Consider the following 20053-nt stretch of genomic DNA (forward strand, 5'->3'; position numbering starts at 1 on the left):
CTGCATGGGGAGACAGTGATTTTGCATCAAGAAATCAAGGAGAAAACATTTTAAGGCAGTTTCCAGGTAGACAATATCAGAAAATGCCCATCACCAAGCATGCTCTCAAGAGGACTTCTGGCTACTTCAGCAAGTAAGGTAGGACCCCATGTGCCTTCTCTATGAAGACAGTGGATCAGCTTAAAGAGAAGCCCTTTCTCTGAATCAAAAGTAGCCAAAGCCAAAACCACAATGCCATTTTAATGTAATATTTATTTTATGCTACATACTTGTTTTCATACAATCATCTTAAGTATTATAGTAACATTCTAATAAAGACAGTAAATCACCCTCACCAAATTTTAAAATAAAGCTATATACTAAGTAGGAAGAAAGAAAGAAAGAAAGAAAGCTCAATTAATTCCAAACAAGTTTAAAGATCCACACCTACATACATCACAGCAGAGATGACAAGAGACAAGGAGTCTTGAAAACACCAAAGAAAATCATCATATCAACACAACACCCAGAATCGTGGATGCAGTTTTGATCTAAAGTTGGACAACTCTCATTCCCTCCCACCGGATCTTACTGTAAAGCTAGTTATGTTGATGGCATGAGGCAGGAATAAGGATGGGTGGGTGGGAGAGGCTGACGAGTCTGGAAATAAATGTTTATAGTTAACTGATTTTGAAAAGGATGCCAGTGACAGTCACTAGGGAAAGGGTAATCTGTTCAACAAACGGTGCCAGGATAAATAGCTATCTGGTGGATAAAAATGAGCATAGACCTTCACTACACACAAATATGAAGTCAAAACGATTCGGAGACTTGAATACAATCGGCTTCTTAAGAGCTACATAGGAGAGTCCTGGTGAGATGGCCCAGTGGGTAAAGTATTTGCTACATAAACGTGAGGACCTGAGTTCAAATACCCAACACCCAAGTAACAAGACAGTCCTCTACTTCAGAAAAAGAAAATGTTGGAAGGCATGTGAATATTCATCGCACTCCTACCAACAATAGAAAAGATTTAGGAATAAGCTACCTGTCCCTCAACTGGGGAGTAGATCAGTCCCGAGAACCCACAGCTGGAAAGAGAAAACTGACTCTTTCTCATAGTTGGTTCTCCAACCCCACCATCTTGGCATGCAGATGCATACATACATAAAACACATAAATATCAATGAACAATAAGTTAATAAAATAATATAAAATGAAGTAATGATATATGCCACAGCATCAGATGAGGCTCAGTTCCACAATATTAAGCGAAATAAAACCAGATACAAAAGGCCTCATAATGTGTAATTCTATACAATAAACCAAAAAATAAAGAAATATACAGAATCAAAAAGTAAGTTACAGGTCTCCTGAAGTTTCAGATAGAAACAGGGACTGACATGAACACATGTGATCTTGTTGTATGGATAAAAATGTTTGATATTGATTTATAGTAATGAGTGCAACACTTGGCAAAGTTATTAAATGTAATTGAACTGTGTACTCAAAAATGGGTGAATTTAATGGTAAATGAATATGATTCAATAAGGCTATTAAGGAGCATATTTGGGTGTTTCTTTCAGATAAGTCTAGGTAGATAGAATAGATGTTTGATACATTTTATTCATGGACACAAGTTAGTTGTCCTTTTTTAGACTAAAAGGGGAATTGTAGGAGGAAGTCTGCATGCCGCCATTAAACATGTGACTTACTAGAGGCGCATACAGATGAGGTAATAAAAGGGCGGTTTACCACACCGCTAACCACACCCACTTTAGGCAGGACTAAAGACGTATACGGCTGGACGTAAAGACGTATATGTACGTAGGCGGAACTACGTCACTAGCCATGCCCAAAGTGGGCATGGCTAGGGGGCGTTACGGGGAAAGGCATAAAAGACAGCACACAGGAAGTCTCGGTCTCTTTTTCCTGGAGGAAATTAGACTGTTCAGAAAAAGAAATCCACAGATAACAGTCCCTCATTTTATTTCTTCTGTCTTATATCAATGGCTCTTTGATATAATACAGAAATTCTGAATCGTATTTAAATAATATGCTTGAGTTTAGAGTAGGAATAAACCAAAGCAGTAGAGTTACACAATGAATGTTCATGCATCCCCAACATGGCTGCGACAGGAGCTGGGCTCTGGGGGAGTAATTAGACTGTGAAATGTTGGTGAATGAGAGCTCCCCCCCCATACCTTCTGCCATGCAAGGATCCAATCAGAAGGTAGTAGTTTGCCATGCAATGGAACTCCCCACCCCACCAGCACCTGACCACAGACTTCTAGTCTCCAGAACTGGGAACACTGAGCCTGAGCCAACTGACCTATGGCCATTTGCTACAGCAGATGAGCTAAATAAAGTACCAAATGTGGGTGGTGGGGAGATGGTTCACTGGGTTGCTGTGCAGTCATGGGAACCCGAGTTCAAATGCCCCCATACCTATGTAACAGGCCAACGTAGCTGCACCTGCAAACCTAGCACTTACGGGCATGGAGAACAGAGACAGGAGGATTGCAGGGCTTGCAGTTGCTAGCCTAGCTCCAGATTTATTGAGAGACCTTGCCTTCAAGACATGATGGTACAATAGAGCAGGTCACTCAACACCCTCTTCTAGGCCCATAGTGCATGGGTTATGCACACACATACAGATATATATGACACACAAATAATATCAAACTGTAGAAACAATATGAACTGTAGAAAACATCACAAACCTTCACTTTCTTTAGGCTTGGAGTATCTCATTTTTCAACTTTAACAAATAAACCGATGACGATGTTCACTGCCTGAGACACAACGTTGTCCATGGGGTTGTAGGTTGCCATGACTGTACGGCACTTCTGAGGTAGCTAAATCATTGTTATTATTGCCCTATGAGTTATTGAAAATCTATGTTTGGTAATTGCCTAGTGTTTCTTTCTGCTCTTCTGCAACACTCAGCTTAGAACTGGACTCAGAGGAGCTCATTGCCAGTTTAAATCAACACCTTCTATTCTCCCAGATCCAATGAAAGTTGCCACAGATATCCTAACCACTCAAGAGTCTCTTCCAGGGAACTTCAAATCTTCTAATTAGAAAATATTGCTGTCACAATGAATAGGTTAAAGTGATTCGAGATGAAGGAGGAGAGCCAGGACTCAAGCATACTCATTTGCTCGGTGATTCTCTTCTCCACCCTGCCCCCTCTCAGCCCCCGAAATACAACGTTTACTCCCACAGGTGCAAATTATTTTCTCTATAAACCTTAGGGTCAAATCCAAGATTTTCATGAATTATTAATAATATCCTTTTACACGCATTGATTCCCTAAAAGTGTAATGGGATAGCAGGAAAATGTGATTATCATGTTATTGCAATTTTCTGATGAAGAAATGTGGGCACCGTGTGCAAGCTGGCCTACGGCTCATCAATATTCCCCATATGCATGCAGCAGAACCAGAAAGAAAATTCCACTCTGTTATGTGTTAAGATCAGGCTGCGGAAGGACCTGTAGACCAGGATATTATTCACACTGACACTGGACTTGTGCAGATATTTCAAACATAGCTCATTCAAAACTGCATCCCAGATCCACCGAGCCCTGACCACTGTTTCTGGAAATGGTAACTGCCCCTCCAGACATTCAAGATAAGGAGTTTCATCCCTCCCTGGGCTTCCAGTTCAACCTCCCATCCCCACCACATCAGCACACATGGTGCCTAGCTCTTACCACTGTCCAGGAGCTCACCACAGATGAAGACACCTCCACCTTCAACAGCTACGTCCTCAAATGATGACAATGGATCTTCTAACACCCCCATGTGTGTCTAAAGCCTGGCAGTAACTCAGTCACGAGTGAATTAAAGCCTCCGGGGTCAGGGCATCCTCTAAGTCCGATGTTAGGAAGCCCCATCTCCGAGAGCTCTCCTTCTGCTTCTCCCCTGTGTTTCTTCTACCCCTCCGCTAGACCTTCTCATTGCTTATGAAACACACCCCACCGCACTGCCTCACCTTCCCAGCTTTCCAGGCAATGCCCCTCCATCCCTGCCTTCACACACTTAATCATGAGCTTCACGTCTTTCATGAAGGCCTCCCTAGGCCACACACCTTGTGTGGTCCCTCAGCAAAGGAGGCTCCAACCCCACCCGACCCCCGCCACCGCCCCTCCACTTCCTCCTGCTGAAAGGTGACCTTGAAGCTCTGCTCATACAGGAGCTGCTCAGCAAGGGCTTCTCTTTACTACTGCAATACACACTCCCGTAATCTGGGAAGGACTCGAGCACGGGATGCATGGCAAAAACGTGGACTTGTAAGAATAAGCTCACCCAGGCCTACAGTGGGCAGATCCCAGACTCTCCTATAATACCACAATGCCTTCCAGGCGATTATTATCCCATCCAAACCCAGAGCTCTCAGAATGCCCTTTAAGCCGTATTTTCTAAAGCAGTATTTCTAGGTGTGGCCTCTCGGTCTCCCTCAGGGCGCAGCAAGTCAACCAATCCAAGTCAAGAATCAAAGGCACGAGTAACCTTTCCCAGCATCACATGCAGGATTACAGCGAGAGCTTCCCATCATCGTCTCATTGGGGAACCACTTTGGCTGTTTCCCCAGTGTGTTTTATGAATACTTTGATACCTGGGGTTCAGTTCTACCAGGTCCCTGCCCCCTCGTCAAGAGCATCTTCAACCTCTAGAGTGGCAGTCATGACCAAGCCTGAACTGTTAAATCCTGGCCTACTCAAGCAAGCCACCCAAAGTTCTGTGCCACAGCAGGAAGTCACATATTGCTCACGTGTTACCAACATGCGGTGTCTGTTGTAACTGAAGGATCATGTGATCCATTGGGAACACAGAATATGGGGCCACACCTGCTATTTGATGTTGTATATGTGTAAGTGTGTGATGTATGTGTGTGAGCATGTGGGCAGGCATGTTCTCTTATATATGTGTGGAGACCAGAGCAGGATGCCAGATGTCATGCTTCACTCTCCGAGGTCTTCTCCTTGAGATAATGTCTCTCACCAGGCCCAGCAAGTCCCAGGGATCCTCCCGTCTCCATCTCTACAGCATTGAGGCTACTGGGGTATGTGGTTATGCCCAGGTTTTTACATCAGTTCTAGGATCCACAGTCAGGTTCTTACCCTTGTACAGTAAGGGTTCTTACCCGCTAAGCCATGTCTCCATCCCCCCGTTATGTTTCAAATCTACACTCTGGGGATTTTTTAGCAGATAGATAATAAAGTTATGGTTTTGTTTGTTTGTTTGGTTTGGTTTTTTGAGACAGGGTTTCTCTGTATTGCTTTGGAGGTTGTCCTGGAACTCACTCTGTGGACCAGGCTGGCAGAAGCAGACGGATCTCTGTGAGTTCGAGGCCAGGCTGGACAGACAGCCTCCAAAACAATACAGAGAAACCCTGTCTCGTAAAACCAAAACAAACTAAAACAAAACAAAACAAAAAGTTGGTGAGGCACCAACACCCAGCGAAGTTATGATATTTTGAACAGAAGTGATTTGAAGAATAAAGACGAAAGTGACAAGAGCAGAGCTTCAAGTAGTGGGAAAACATAGCCGCATGGCAGGACAAGACGTGACAAATGCCATGTACACTCGGGTCTAAAAGTGTCCCCCACACCCTCCTATTGAAATCTTAATGCTCATGGTGGTGTCTAGGAAGCAGAGCCTTTGGGGGTAAACAAGTCATGGGGGCAGACTCTCCATGAACAGGCTTAGTTCCCTTATTAAAGAGATTCCAGAGAACCCTGTTGCTATTTACACCCTTTAAGGTCACAGCACAAATATGCCATCTATGCAAACAGGCTCTCTCCAGATACCAAATCTGACTTTGTCTTAGACTTTTTGCCTCCAAATTTATGAAAATTAAATTTTTGTTGTTCTTAAGCCACCCAAGTCTATGATATTTTGTTATTGTGGTCCAAATACACTAATAGCATGATAGACAATGCCATACAAAAAAATCCACGTGATGCCAAACCAGTTTATTGCAAATCCACACATCTACCAAAAATCAAATCTGAGCAAAATCAGGATAGTATGAATCTTTTAAAGAAAATACCCACCTATACCTTCTCTCTTCTTGCCTCCCATTTATTCTCATGGCATTGTGATGCCTACAGGAGGTTGGCAGCTGGGGATTAGGAATGGTGTAAGAGCTCCTGCGAGGGAGAGAAATATCTGAGGGCAGAAACTGAGAGGCCAATGAAAGAATTTGCCCTGCAGGAATCAGGATCTGTTCTTCATGGTTTGTCTCACCAGTGTTCTTCTTGAGTCTTTATATGTAGGGAGAGATCTTACTAGGTACCTGTGGTGCTGACCACGCCCATTTGGGCGTGGTCACATGTGCATACAAAGCATGGGATTTAGGCCTATGGGAAGGACAGGCTTGCTCTCTCAGGGTTCCTGTCTCGGAGGGCAGCTGATTTTGGATGCTGGGAACACTGGCCCTGGGTTATTGGTTTCTCAAGTAAGTGATTTCTCCCCAATAAAATTAACCTACATCATCCCAATCCCATGTATGGTAATTTTACTCCAACATTTATATGCTTCTCAAACATCTGTCCTGGTTACATGTGCTCTGCCTATTGGGAGAGGGTGTGGCAATTAAGACTGACCATGGACTCAGAGGGACCGGAGCCTTCTGATGCCCTGAGAACCATGGCACTGCCATGTCCTGGGGGAAGGAATGCTAATACCCTTCAAGGATCTCGCTCAGCTGGGATAAGGTTTTCTGCTGGCTGGTTCACTATTGCTGAGCCGTCAAATACTAAATAGAGTATGATTTTACAGAGAGGGACATTTTTTAACTAGATGCACTAACCATCACCAATTATTAATTATCATATTAATGAGTCATACCTGACAGAAGGTTCTACTGGGCTGCTGCAGAGTATGAAGTGACCACTCTGTGCCACCTTCTTTCCAAAACAGTTTATATGAACTAAATATTTTCATTTTTAAAAATTCTACTTCTTCATTTTCTTAGTTTATATTATCTTTTTAATTTTCATATTTTCATTTTTTACAGCATCTTAATGAGAACAGTAGTGTTCTTATCACCATGTAATGAAAAGAAGGGGCATACACAGATTCTGAACAGCTTGCCCAGGGTGAGACTCCAGGTGGGTGATACTCAGTATTGAAAGCCAGGCAGCTAGCTCAGATTTGGCAATGCTTATGGCTGCACCATGTCACCTCTTACAAGAGAAGACGGACCTCAGTAAAAAGACAGTGTCTTGAAGCACCACCCCCCCCCCCCCCGCCTGAAGTGCAAGCATCTGCTCTGGTGCCCTGGGTCTCAGCAGCAGAGCATGGAGGTGGGCAGGGCTCTTTGGAGGCTGAGCAGTTGTGCTTGGACTGAAATGAAGCATAACAGTGTGAAAGCTAAGCTGTTGTCTTCATTGCATCTGCGTAGCCACGGCCAGGCGGGGCCGAGGGCAGGCAACCCTCGCAGCAGGGCTTCGCTGAGTGTCCACCTTTATAGGAAGAGTCCCTGTACCCAAGAAGAGCAGCCGCGGGAACAGCAGCTCTCCGTGGTGAGAGGCTGCTGCGTGTAATTAAGAGACTGAGCCCCTTGTGCTTGTTTTCATTAACCAGCCCTTGGCAGACAGAATGAGTGTTTTCCCCATGCCCAGAGTGAGGCAAAGCAGGATCCAATCACTGCAGCATAGAGAGAGAATTGGTTAAATCCAGAGGGTTCGGGGCCTGTGAGCTCCAGGCCTCCTTTCCAAAGCACAGCAGCAGCTGGGCTGCTCCGGCCTTCCTGCAGACTGATGCATGCTGCCTCTGGATCTCAGCCCAGCCCTCTCATTCCAGACTCAGCCATCCTAGCCATCGCCAGCCCGATTGCCACTTGTCTGCAGCACAGGCGGGAAGTGGCCTCCCCTGGACTATTGCACAGTGATTCCATTGTCTAATGTATGCCCTGGCCTCACACCCTCTTGGACTCCCTTGTCAGGAGGCAAGCCTCCTTCCCTTTCCCAAACGACTGCCCATCTCTGTCCACATAAGACACACGAAATGGACTCAGAGACCAGAAGAGTTTGCTCGAAGCCCACAGCCAGGGGAGCGCAGCTTGACACATCTTTGATGCAAGACTTCTAGGTCTGCAGAGGAGCATCACCACGGACCTGGGACCTCTGTGAGCTTCACTGACCCCCTTTCTCTCTGCACAAACGCCAACCTGGGGGTCACGTTTCTTCTCTTCATGAACTTGGTCCCCCAACCTTGATGTTGTAGGTTCTGGTCGTGTGCCTCCTGCCCGTTCACCTCAACTCTTCTCAATGCATGCCAGCCCAGTCCTGTTTCCCTATTGTGGACATAGCACACCTGTAGTAGTTAGGGTGTCTATTGCTGTGCAGAGACACCATGGCCACATCAACTTTTATACAGGAAAAACATTTGATTGGGGTGACTTAAGTTTCAGAGGTTTAATTCATTATCGCCATGGTGGGGCGTGGTGGAGAAGGAGCTGGTAATCCTACATCTTGACTCACGGGTACCAGGAAACGGTCTGTCTCACTGGGTATGACTTGAGCCAAGGAGACCTCAAAGCCCACCGGCACAGTGACACACTTCCTCCATCAAGGCCGTACCTCCTAATAGCGCCACTCCCCCCATGTGCTTATGGGGGCCAATTACATCCAAATTACCACAGTACCTCTCCATTCACCACTTTTGTACTTCCTGGATGTTTGTCAGAGTTTCCTGCCACCCCCCGGATCCCTCACAAGATCCCTGACTCCCCTGTCCCATCACTCCTTTGTATCCCAGCTTGAAGATGTCCCCACGGTGCTCCCTGGATCTGTACAGACGCTCCCTGCTGTGCTGACTGTGCAAACGAACCGCACCTGTTTTGTTGAACCTGCAACACTGAACCTGCATTGCATTCCCTGTCTCCACCACTCCACCAGCATCTAGTTACCTGGTTGTACCACACACACACACACACACACACACACACACACACACACACACACACACACACACACGGAAACAAATAGTAAATGAATGGGATTAACGAAAAAAGTGCAGCCACTGTACAGATGTTGGATTTAAGTCACCTTGAGAACCCCCTTTTAGAATTCGATTGGAAGAGCTATTTGGATGAGAGAGGCCCACTGTGTGTTCCATTCACTTAGAAAATGCCCTCTGGGAAGGCAATCAGCCTTCCTTGTCTCTGTTGCTCACAGGAGCCCAGGCCCTCCGGTTTGATGGTGCCACCTGCAGAGATGCCCGTCTGGGTTCATGTCTCAGAAAGGAGGCAATAAAGATGTCAAGGTGCCAGTTTCACCAAAGAGAGAGGCTGGCCAGAGCGGCCAGGAGAACTGGCTTTGGAATGAACCGGGAGCAAATGAGCCTGGCGATGCCGCTCACCCCCAGGAAGGGGCCAGATGGATCCTATCCAAAGTTGAGCGTCAGCACACGAGCCCATCCTGCCTGCCATTTGTTTAACACAGCTGCTGCAGCGAAAGGTAGCTTCCAAGCTTTGCTGAGAACGAGTTGTTGGAAACAAATATCATTCCCAGCCATCTCTCTTCCCAGTCTTAGATAAGTCAGGACGTGTTCCTCAGCTTGAGGAGGCTGTCCTCCCACACCAGTATGATCCAAAGGAACCAAATGAGACTTATTTACTTCCTGGTCGTTTAAAAATGGAACTGAAGTGAAATACACACAAAATCCTCCGCTAGCCTTGAGGAGCTAGGTAGTTTTTCCGAACCAGCGCATTGGTGCACAAAGAATGAGGATTTAAAGAGTACAATGAATGGTCTCTTATGTGAGACTCTATCAATGACCAAGTACACCAAGTATAGTGTCATGGCCCAGGGACAAACAAACTTGGGCTAAATCTTTTGTCACGTTTTAGCTGTGCAGCCTCAGAAAAGTCACTTAATTTCTCTGGGCATGGTGTCCTTATTCATAAGTAGAAATGCAAGGAGCCCTCATTTATTACCTCAGGGGCTATTGTGGGAGTTAATACAACCTCTGCAAGTATTTAATTTAAAAGCAGTCATGATAGAAACTCAAAGAATAAGCAGGTAGCAGTATTAACTTCCTAGAATAGTGAGACAGTCAAAATCGTCATAGTTACCAACTCATCCAACCCAGCCCCCTTCACAAAGATTCTCCTAGGAACTCACCTTCCTGTCTCAAACAAACGTAGCTGGCTCTGGTTGCTGGGATGGGAGGAGAGTAGGGTGTATCCTCTCTCTGGTTGAGCTGCCTGATCTGGCAGATGACTCCCCTCTCCCGTCTAGGGACCTGGTTTTCACTTCATTCCAGATCTGTGCTTTCCCAAACTCAGGACTCACTCAGGCCAGAGTACCACCTCCCTGCTGCCCACACACATAAACACTTTCTTCCTCCCAAACACTCACATGTCTGTCGGCATGACAAAGGACATGCTTACCCTGAGTCAGTTCCAAGGCACAAGGACGGAACTTTGGACAACCCAGTGACCTTGGCTGGCTGAAGGATCTGGACAGAGCCTGGCCTGAATGTTGTTATTTTGGGAATTCCTTCTCTGAAGAGACAGAGACAACATCTGACCCCTCCTCATAAGGTCCCAATGGCAGACAAAAGGCATCCACCCTAAAGAACCAGCGAGTGTAGAGGGGCTACTTAGTGTTAGTGAGGGTTTGCAGACAGGAGCATGAATGACCGGAAAGAACTAGGATCCCTGGGACGTCTTTACTTCTTCAGAGATGCACAGATGTTGCCTCTTTTTAACTGTCCCGCTTTGGGAGATCCAGAAGCCACTGCTATGAAACAAGCTTCAGAAAATGCCTAGTGACAAACGTCAGGCATTTCTTGTTCAGGTAAGCTGTAAACTCAAGTCAGCGAGGTGGTTGTCATCATCCTGGCCATATGCTCTGCCATTGGATATGATTTATAGAAGAGCGGGTACGAGTTCCAGGCCCCCCAGGTATCTGTCCATGCTGGGATCCTGTGTGAGGAGGCATTGGTGGAATAGATGATAGTTGCCTCAGAGTATGCACAGCAGACAAACTTCTCCATGGCACACAGGGCCAGGCATATACATTCCGATGAGCGGGCTGGGACCCGAAACCTGCCCTCGCACAATTACTGAGTTCCAGGACGCCGTTAATGGGCTGGATCTAATGTTGGGCCAGGGAGTGGGAAGGGCTTCGCTGGGGAGAGCAGTGTTTGCCTAGGTGAAGCAGACCATCTATCTGAGGCACCGCAAGCAAAGCCATTTGCTTGGCACACTCACAGATTCTTCCCAGGAGAGTATTTCCTCTTCCAACCCACGGAAAAGAAATCGTCAGGTGCTGAGTGACTTATTACGTACCTTCTGAAAGCCTAGATCCGGGCTTCAGAAGGGCCCCCCAGGGCCTGGGATTGCAATTACACACAGCCACTGTGACTGAATATTTTAGAAGTTCCTTTTGGAATCCATCCTCTGTGTCATTTATCTCCCCTTCCTGGCTCCAGATAACTACTTGAGTGGAAAAAAATTCAATCTTTACTGGTTTGTTCACATAAGAAGAGTCATAATGTGGGGTAGGGCAAAAGTCTGCCTCAGTTGAAAGTCAGTCTTCCTCTGGAGCACCTTCATTTGAAAGTCTATCACAGTCATTCTTCCTTCCTTCCATTCACTCATTCATTCATTCATTCATTATTTAGTGGTATGTGTCAGGCCCTAAACTAGAGCATAGAAAGGGGAGTGTATCCATCAGTGCCTCTGTCCCAAGGGACTTCCCCACTCCACAACAGGAAACAAAAAAATAAGAGCAGTTATAAAACTATGCATTTATATACAGAACACATTTTAATGTGTGTATGTGATATCAAATTATCAAGCGAACCCAGAGAAGGTAACATGGAAGATGGACCCTGAAGGATGAAGAAGGAATGCTGGGCAAAAATGTATATGGGAAGCCATAGATCAGCCATTCAAACTCTATCCCATCACCCTTTCTAAAGGAGTCTAGCACACTAATGATCTCCATTACACAGACTCCCTTGCAGCTAAGCTCTGAACACAAATTAGGGTGCACTCGTTTGTATGTACCCCAGCGAGATATGAAATGTGGAAGTAGAGCAACTTCTTTGACCTTCTGGACTGTGGTGCTGCTGAGGAAGGTGTTAGGACAAGGAGATTTTTCTGCCAGGGCATCTTGGGCTCTGTTCTCCGGTTTCTCATTTTCTAATAGGCATTTGAACTGGAAGCATGAGCCCTGGAATCCAGAATAGCTCCCCTGGCAGCCTCAGAAATAGAAGCTTCCCCAGTGAATCAAATTTATGATGATCTGGGAATGAGTCAACATGACGATTTTGTGAGCACTGAATTCCTTTCTGCTTAAAATACTCGGATTGATTTCTATTTCCTGCTCTCAGTTTTTGCTGGTATTGAATCTGGGGCCAAACAAATTCTTAAAGATGGGAACCTGGGATTCATTCTGAGCTTAGCAGGGTTGAAGGAAGAAACAACAACATCCCTCCATTGGAAAGAGCTATGCGGTGCACGATAGTGTCTCTGAGCCACACAGCAGCAAGGCCATCACCAAGTGACCACTTTTGAGTTTCCACCGGGACAGGACAATTAACATCAGGTTTTCCTTGCGATCCTAAATGGTCACCAAGCTTCAACATGGGCATGAAGGAATAGGCACCATGGGACTAAAATTCCTGAGTGAGGAAAATTCACAGATGAGATACAATAATTCCCTGGGTGTCTGAGAAGGGCCAACCTCCTTGTCTGTGTGCTGGACTCCAAGCCTGGCTTCGGGACCTCACTTGGAGAGCAGATAATATGGCTGGAATTTTTGGATCAGGGCTTTGGAGGCAAGGACGCTGAATGGTATGAGGTGGGGAGGTGACCTTCCAGCATCTGGCTGAGGAAAGACATGACGGGCATCTTTCTCATGACAAAGATCCGCAGAGTAAAAGGGAGATAGATACTAGACATGGAACGGGCACAGGGAGCTAAAATTCAGACCCAACAAGACAGGGGCTAGCACCATCAACAGCTTCTTACAGGCTCGGTGCCATCTGAAATAAGACAACAGACCTGACTGGGGCTTTCAAAACAGCCCCAGAATTACTGCCTGCCCTGGACACACCGTTGCGGCCCCTGAAACTGAAGCATGACAAATCTACAGCACAGATGGTTTAGCACATGAATCTCACAAAATCACAGGGATTAAGAAATAACCGTGTTTTCCACAGGTCAGTGTCTACAAAGTAAAAACCAACACAAGTCCAAAGAAGAAGAAGAAAGCAAAGCAAATCACAAAGTGTCAGCCCAATTCATTGTTTTTTTTTCAACAATAAAAATAACACAAAAAATTGGGAAAGAGGACTGTTAGTCAAGAACAATACAGGGACACAAGTTCGACTTGAAGAACAAACCTAAATTAATCAAATTTAGTGAACTGAAGTTTTAAAGCCACTGTTACAAATATGCCCAATGAACTGAAAGGAAATGTAATCTAAATGGGTGAACATATAAGGAATTTCCACAAAGAGATGCAGACTATATAGGGGAATCTGAAGGTCACTCCAGAATCAGAAACCATTACAAGTGAGTCACACCTGATGGCACACACCTGTCATCCAAACCCTCAGGAGGCAGGTCAGGTGGATCGTAAGTTCATGGTCACCCTTAACCACACATAGTAAACTTTAGGCCACCCTAGGCATATGAGACCCTAGTCCAAATCCCCATCCCCAAATGATAAATGTGTTGATGAATTTGAAAACAGACCACCCAATCTTAAGAGTGCAATAAGTCAGGCGGTGGTGGCTCATGCCTTTAATCCCAGCCTCGGGAGGCAGAGGCAGGCGGATCTCTGAGTTTGAGACCAAACTCTGTCTACAAGAGTGAGTTCCAGGACAGCCTCCAAAGCCACAGAGAAACCCTGCCTCGAAAACCAAAAGAAAAAAAACAGAGTGCAAATAAAAGAATAATGAGAAGATGGGCGGTGATTTCATGTCTCTGAATCATTTGGATAATGCATGTGTCATTTAGAAAATAAGATCTCCATAAGAAAATGAGAGCAAGGCAAGAGAAAGATAACATAGTGGACCTCTGGATATAAAGTAGGACCGCAAAGATCCTAACTAGTGAAGAATCTACAAGATATGTAAGACAGGCCTGAGTGGAAGGTGAAAAACTATGTATTTCACCCTAGAGACTCTGCAACATGGACCACATCACAAAACTGTGTTCCCTTGAATTTGTCTCCCCAGAGCCAAGAAGAATATCACAGAAGACAGGCGGAAAGGACTGTAGATGCGTCAGAGGAGGACACCGTGGAATGCTGCTGTCCAGTCAGGGTGTGGTCATAGCGACTGTGAAAACTCACCAGCTGTGAATGCTGTTTCCAGCTCAGAGTGGGGTCATAGCCACTGTGAAAACACACCAGTTGTGGCTTATGAAGAAGGCCTGAGTAAGAGTAGACCCCTCAACAGTCCATCACGAGTGGAGAAAGGGGTTCACGAGGCTCCCACACAAACTCAAGGAAGCTTTGGCAGTTAATGGTTATTGGGAAAGGGGGGTTATTTTCCTCAGTCACTTAACTGCTGGTAAGTTGTCCATGTTCCAATAAATAGGGCTTGCAAGCAAGTATAGTTAAGCTTAGTCTCTGTCTCTGTCTCTGTCTCTCTCTTTCTCTGTCTCTGTCTCTCTCTCTTTCACACACACACACACACACACACACTGGTGGGGGCGGGGGTATATAATAGGATAATAGGAGGGGCCTAGGTAGGGAGAAGAAGGGGGTCAGACTGAGTGGGAGGGTATAAGAAAGAATGATTTACGTAAACACGATCACAATACACCGTATACATACGAGATGACTGTCAATAAGGAAGAAAAGGAGAAGAAAGACTTCTCTTTAAAAAAAAATGGCCACCTTACAAATTGAAATGCAACTCAGGCATTTCTTAGGGGCACATGTGACCCTAGACTTTCAGGTAATGAGCCTGATAAAGTGGGTTAGAGAATTCCAATGGCAAGCATATGCTAGGACGGGGTGTATTTTGAAAGGAAGGTGAAGGGGGCTACAGACAGGCATCACCCTCCACAGGTGGGTGAAAGACCCTGAGCCGGTCTGCACAGCTCCACCTCCAGGCACTGTGGAGTGTGAGAAGCCACAAGAAGAGGCCTGGGGAGATCCCGGGGAAAGATTCGGGAAACTCATTTTCACCGAGTAGGACAGGAGCCTTGGAGAAGTGCCAAGAGCCAAGCAGAGAGCCTGCCTATGTGTTTCCATTTCATTTTGTGAAAGTGACAGAATTGCACCGAAGGCCACCCAGGTGAGGAGAAATAGCATGAAACCACAAATCACAGGTCGCTGGATTGCAGCTGAGTCCAAGCAACACTTTTCACGTGATAAGCAGAAGACCTCAGAAGGTAGGAACCAACATATGCCACAAAATATGACATCAAAGACATCAAAACCCCAGGGACAATGAAGACTCTGTCATGGGATTTCCTGTGAAGGGACATCAGTTTCACTCCGAGGGCTTAAAACAAACTGACAACAGGCTGGAGGATAGGAGAAAGGCCACACAAAGTTACTGTTATGCAACTATGCCTGGGAGTCACACAAAATACGAAATTCATCCGAATCAGAATGTGTTTGTTGAAGCTTTGTCTGCTTCATAGGAGACTGGGGCATTTGGGAGCTACAGGAAATTGAAGAGAGGCCGTAAATGACTTTCAAGGACACGGAGGAGGCAGAGGACAATGTTCTGAGTCAGTCCTCTGGAGTCTGTGTTTGAATCCCAGTGTCTTCCTCCATGGCATGAGCTTAATCTTCCTCGTTAACAACATTCAGGGAGCAGGAGTTAAGGCAGGTGAGTACCTCTTTCACAGATCAGTCTCCACATAGATCCTCAAAGAAAGCTATACTTCCAAAGAGAAAGAAGATCAAACATGACCCAATGGTGGGTAGGGAAGGCCAGAGAGACAGTTCTGAGGCTGTTTCTCCAACTCAGCACTGTCTAAGCATCACACACACCAGGGGACTGTTTTCCACTGCATAATAAAACCCTGCTAATACACAACCTTTCAACCGTGGGGCATGCGGAATTCACCGGCACATCTGATCTTTGTGACAACCCACGGGGGATGCGGTCTCTTTTTCTTCTTACACAAGAAAACTCATTGAAGTACCTTGAATTCCCAGAGGCACATAATTAGTTTGTGACAGGACTAAGACTCAAACGCGGCAACCTTCCTCTAAACAATCCCCGGCCCACAGGAAAGAATACAGCCAGAATTAATCCATAACAAATGATGACCACAGTGCTGCTTCTCCTATCATGGATTTCTCCCGCTCCTATTCTCTCTGCACTTCCTCTAGCAAACTCTTCCCAGAACTGCCCTTAATCAAGTTCTGGGCTCCCTTGGTCACTGAATATGGTGACAGATGACTCACCTGAGTCTTTTTATTCACAAGCTAACTTCTGCTATGCCTCTAGAGCCGTGGTTCTCAAACTTCTTATGCTGCAACCCTACAGTTCCTCCTCATGTGGTGATCCCCAACCATAACATTATTTTCTTTACTACTTCATAACTGTAATTTTTGCTACTCTTATGAATTGTAATATAAATATCTGATATGCAGGATTCAATATGTCACACAAGTACCACGTGCTGACCGATTGCGCCAATGGAACACTCACAGGATTTGATATGTGATCCTTGTGAAAGGGTCATTTGACCCCTCCCCAAAGGGGTGGTGACCCACAGGTTGAGAACCGCTACTACAGAGGGTAATAATACACCCAAGTCCTAGGTGCCCAAAAGCACCAAAAGTAGAACACAAGCAAGAAAGCTTCCTGAACACTATATGGAACATTGTCTGTATTTATACATTATTTCCCTGGCCCATCCTATCAGAAATATCACTGCTATGGACATGTGTTTTGATCCCAAAATGAAGACCACTAAATTTTTATAATTATAAAAGAAAGATGTAACGTGTACTCTTCCCCACCAGCTGCCTGGGACCCACCGCTGTCTCAGCCCCCAAATAACACACGAAACTCTATATTAGTTATGAAGCTGTTGGCCATTTGCTATGGTTTCTTAATTGGCTATCTCTGACTTAATTATTAACTCATAATTACTAATATATATTTTATGTCTTTTTTATTTTTAAATTTAAATTTAAGTTAGAAACAAGGTTGCTTCACGTGTCAATTCCAGGTCCCTCTCCATTTCCCTCCCCTCCTCCTGTGCCCTCCCACCACTTTTTATAAGGTCTTATCTTACCTAGGATCTCTCTTCCTAGGATCACATGGCGACTCTTACCCTTGACTACTATTCCCAGAGTCCTACTTGACTCCTAGTCCCACCTATCTTGCTTCCCTATTGGCCAACAGTGCTTTACTTATCAACCAATATGACAACATACACACAGAAGGACCTCGCCCATCAGAAAGAGATTATGAATGATTTTGATAATATTAATAAGTATAAAGATATAAATATTAATTTTATAAACATATGTGTATATATATGACTTGCACAAGATACTTACCTTTTAGGTACAGTGACCTTTGGGTTGTGACACAATAGAGAACAATCTGGTACATAAACTATAGATGGCTTTAATGATGTGCAGAGTGTTTCCCAACATCCTGAGGGCTCATACCGACACCAACCTTCGAACATCATTTCCAGGTTAGGCTGGTCACAGCCTGAAATCTCCCTTCACTCTAGACTACCATCACCAAAACAGGAAGGGCTTGTGAAACTCTGTGCATACCATGTATCAGGGCAGCAAATGAAGAATGGTCAATGTCTACAACACTGTCCACTTTCAGAAAATTGGCATGACTTGTCCCAACTTGGGCAGAAGCACTTCACTTCTAAGAATCCTCTCAAAGATATTTTCCTTTATGCTCAAAAATACTAGCCTAATGCATGTACCATTTAGACATCTGTGACTGTGCATATCAGTATTTACTGTTATGACCAGATAGCTGACATGAGGAAAGAAAGGGTTAACTGAGCATGCAATTGACAGGAAGAGGTGGGTGTTCATATTGAGGTTAGGAATCAGGGAGAAATGAAGGTTGTCTTAGTTAGGGTTTCTATTGCTGTGAAGAGACACCATGACCATGGCAACTCTTATAAAGAAAACCTTTAATGGGGGTGGCTTGCTTACAATTTCAGAGGTTCAGCCCATTATCATCATGGTGGGGAGCATAGCAGTGTACAGGCAGACATGGTTCTGGAGCTAAGAGTTCTACATCTTGACTCAGAAGCAACAGAGTCAACTGACTGTCACACTGAGCGAAACTTGAGAAAAGAGACCTCAAAGCTCGCCCCCACAGTGACACACTTTTTCCAACCGAGCCACACCTCCTAACTGCCACTCCCTTGGGTGCTATTTTTCACACTACAGAGTTGTTGTTCCTTTTTCATTCAGTCTGGGATCCCCCAAGCCATGGCATAGTGCTCCCCATATTCCTGTCCTGGAAACACACTGAAACCTACTCAACAGTATGTCTCTCAGGTGAATCCAAATCCAGTAAGGCAATGGGAACTAACCATCACACTATGCACACAAAATGACTTGGTGTACTAGTTCCTCCATGGTCCCTGCTCTGACTCCCCACAATGGTGGACTAAAAGTATGAGATAAAATAAATCCCTTCCTCTCTAAGTTGCTTTTAGCCATAGTGTTTATTTCAGCAACAGAAAGCAAGCCAATACACATGGTAAGCTCATGTTTCCATGAAACCCCATCAGTGAATTTGCCTATTTTGCTCAAATAATAAATGGACTCTTACAATATGCAGCATGTTGTGACTGGCTTCATGAACTTAGCAGAGTGTTTCATCTGTGCTGTGGCATGTATATGTATTTTTTCTTTTTGTTTGTAGCTAGCATTTCTTATGTGTATATAACAAGTGTTACTTTGTCTTTGTCTGTTTTACTATGTATGATGAGTCATCAGCTGACTGACCATGTCGTTTTTATTTCAATTGACTCCATGATGATGGTATTTTGATATTTCCAAATGTTGCAGAAAAATCAAGTAAATCATGTTTGTAAACATTTCTTTATATACATGTAGTAACATAACTTCAATGTCTAGAATTGTAAAGTATGGACTTAAGAGGTATTTTGTTTTTTCTGTCATTTTAGTGCATGCTAGAGAACTTCCCTTCCTACACGACCATGTTTCATAAAAACGAGTTGGCCATCAGTACTGTCTTCTATTTTTACATGACATAAATAAAGAGTGCACCTGTTCACTCACACACAATCTCCCCCAGTGGTGAGATACTAAAAGTAATTTCCCAAACCATTCTGAGTGAGGTAACCCACATCCAGAGAAACAGACACAGTATGTATTCACTCATAAGTGGCTATTAACTGTAAAAATAAAGGATAACAATGCTACAATCTACAGACCCAAGGGCAGACACATGGATCCCCCTGGGAAGGGGAAATTGAAGAGATCTCCTGGGTATACTGGAGGCAGGTGAGCATGGGAACTTTTAGAGATTGGGTTGGGAATGAATGGAGGAGGAAGAAACTGAATGAGATGTCAAAAGGAGAGCTTATGGGGGTCATGTAGAAATTGAATGCAATGGAAACAACTCCCATAAATCTACAAAAATGTCCCTAGGAAAGACTTCTAGCAATAGTGAATATTCAGCCTGGCCTGCCCATCTCGTGTGATCAGATTGGTGACTACTCCAGTTGTTTTCAGAGAGCCTTCATTCAGTAACTGATGGAAACAGATGCAAAGACCTACAGTCAAACATTAGGTTGAGCTCTGGGAATCTTGCTGAAGAGAGGGAGGAAGGATTGGAGGAGCCAGAATGGTCAAGGACATCACAAGAAAATCCACAGAAACACCTAACCTGGGCTCATAGGAACCCAAAGAGTATGAACCAACATCCATGGGTCCTGCATGAGACTGAACTAAGCCCTTTACATGTATGGTACGGTTGTGTAGCTTGGTTCATTGGTGGGACTCCTAACAATGGGAGCAGGAGCTGTCCCTAATGCTTTGGCTGTATTAGGAATGCTTAGGAACCTATTCCTCATACTGAATTGCCCTGTCCAGCCTAAATAC

The sequence above is a fragment of the Mesocricetus auratus genome, unplaced genomic scaffold, assembly GCF_017639785.1.
Source record: "Mesocricetus auratus isolate SY011 unplaced genomic scaffold, BCM_Maur_2.0 Super-Scaffold_100023, whole genome shotgun sequence".
In the NCBI taxonomy this organism is placed as follows: Eukaryota; Metazoa; Chordata; class Mammalia; order Rodentia; family Cricetidae; genus Mesocricetus; species Mesocricetus auratus.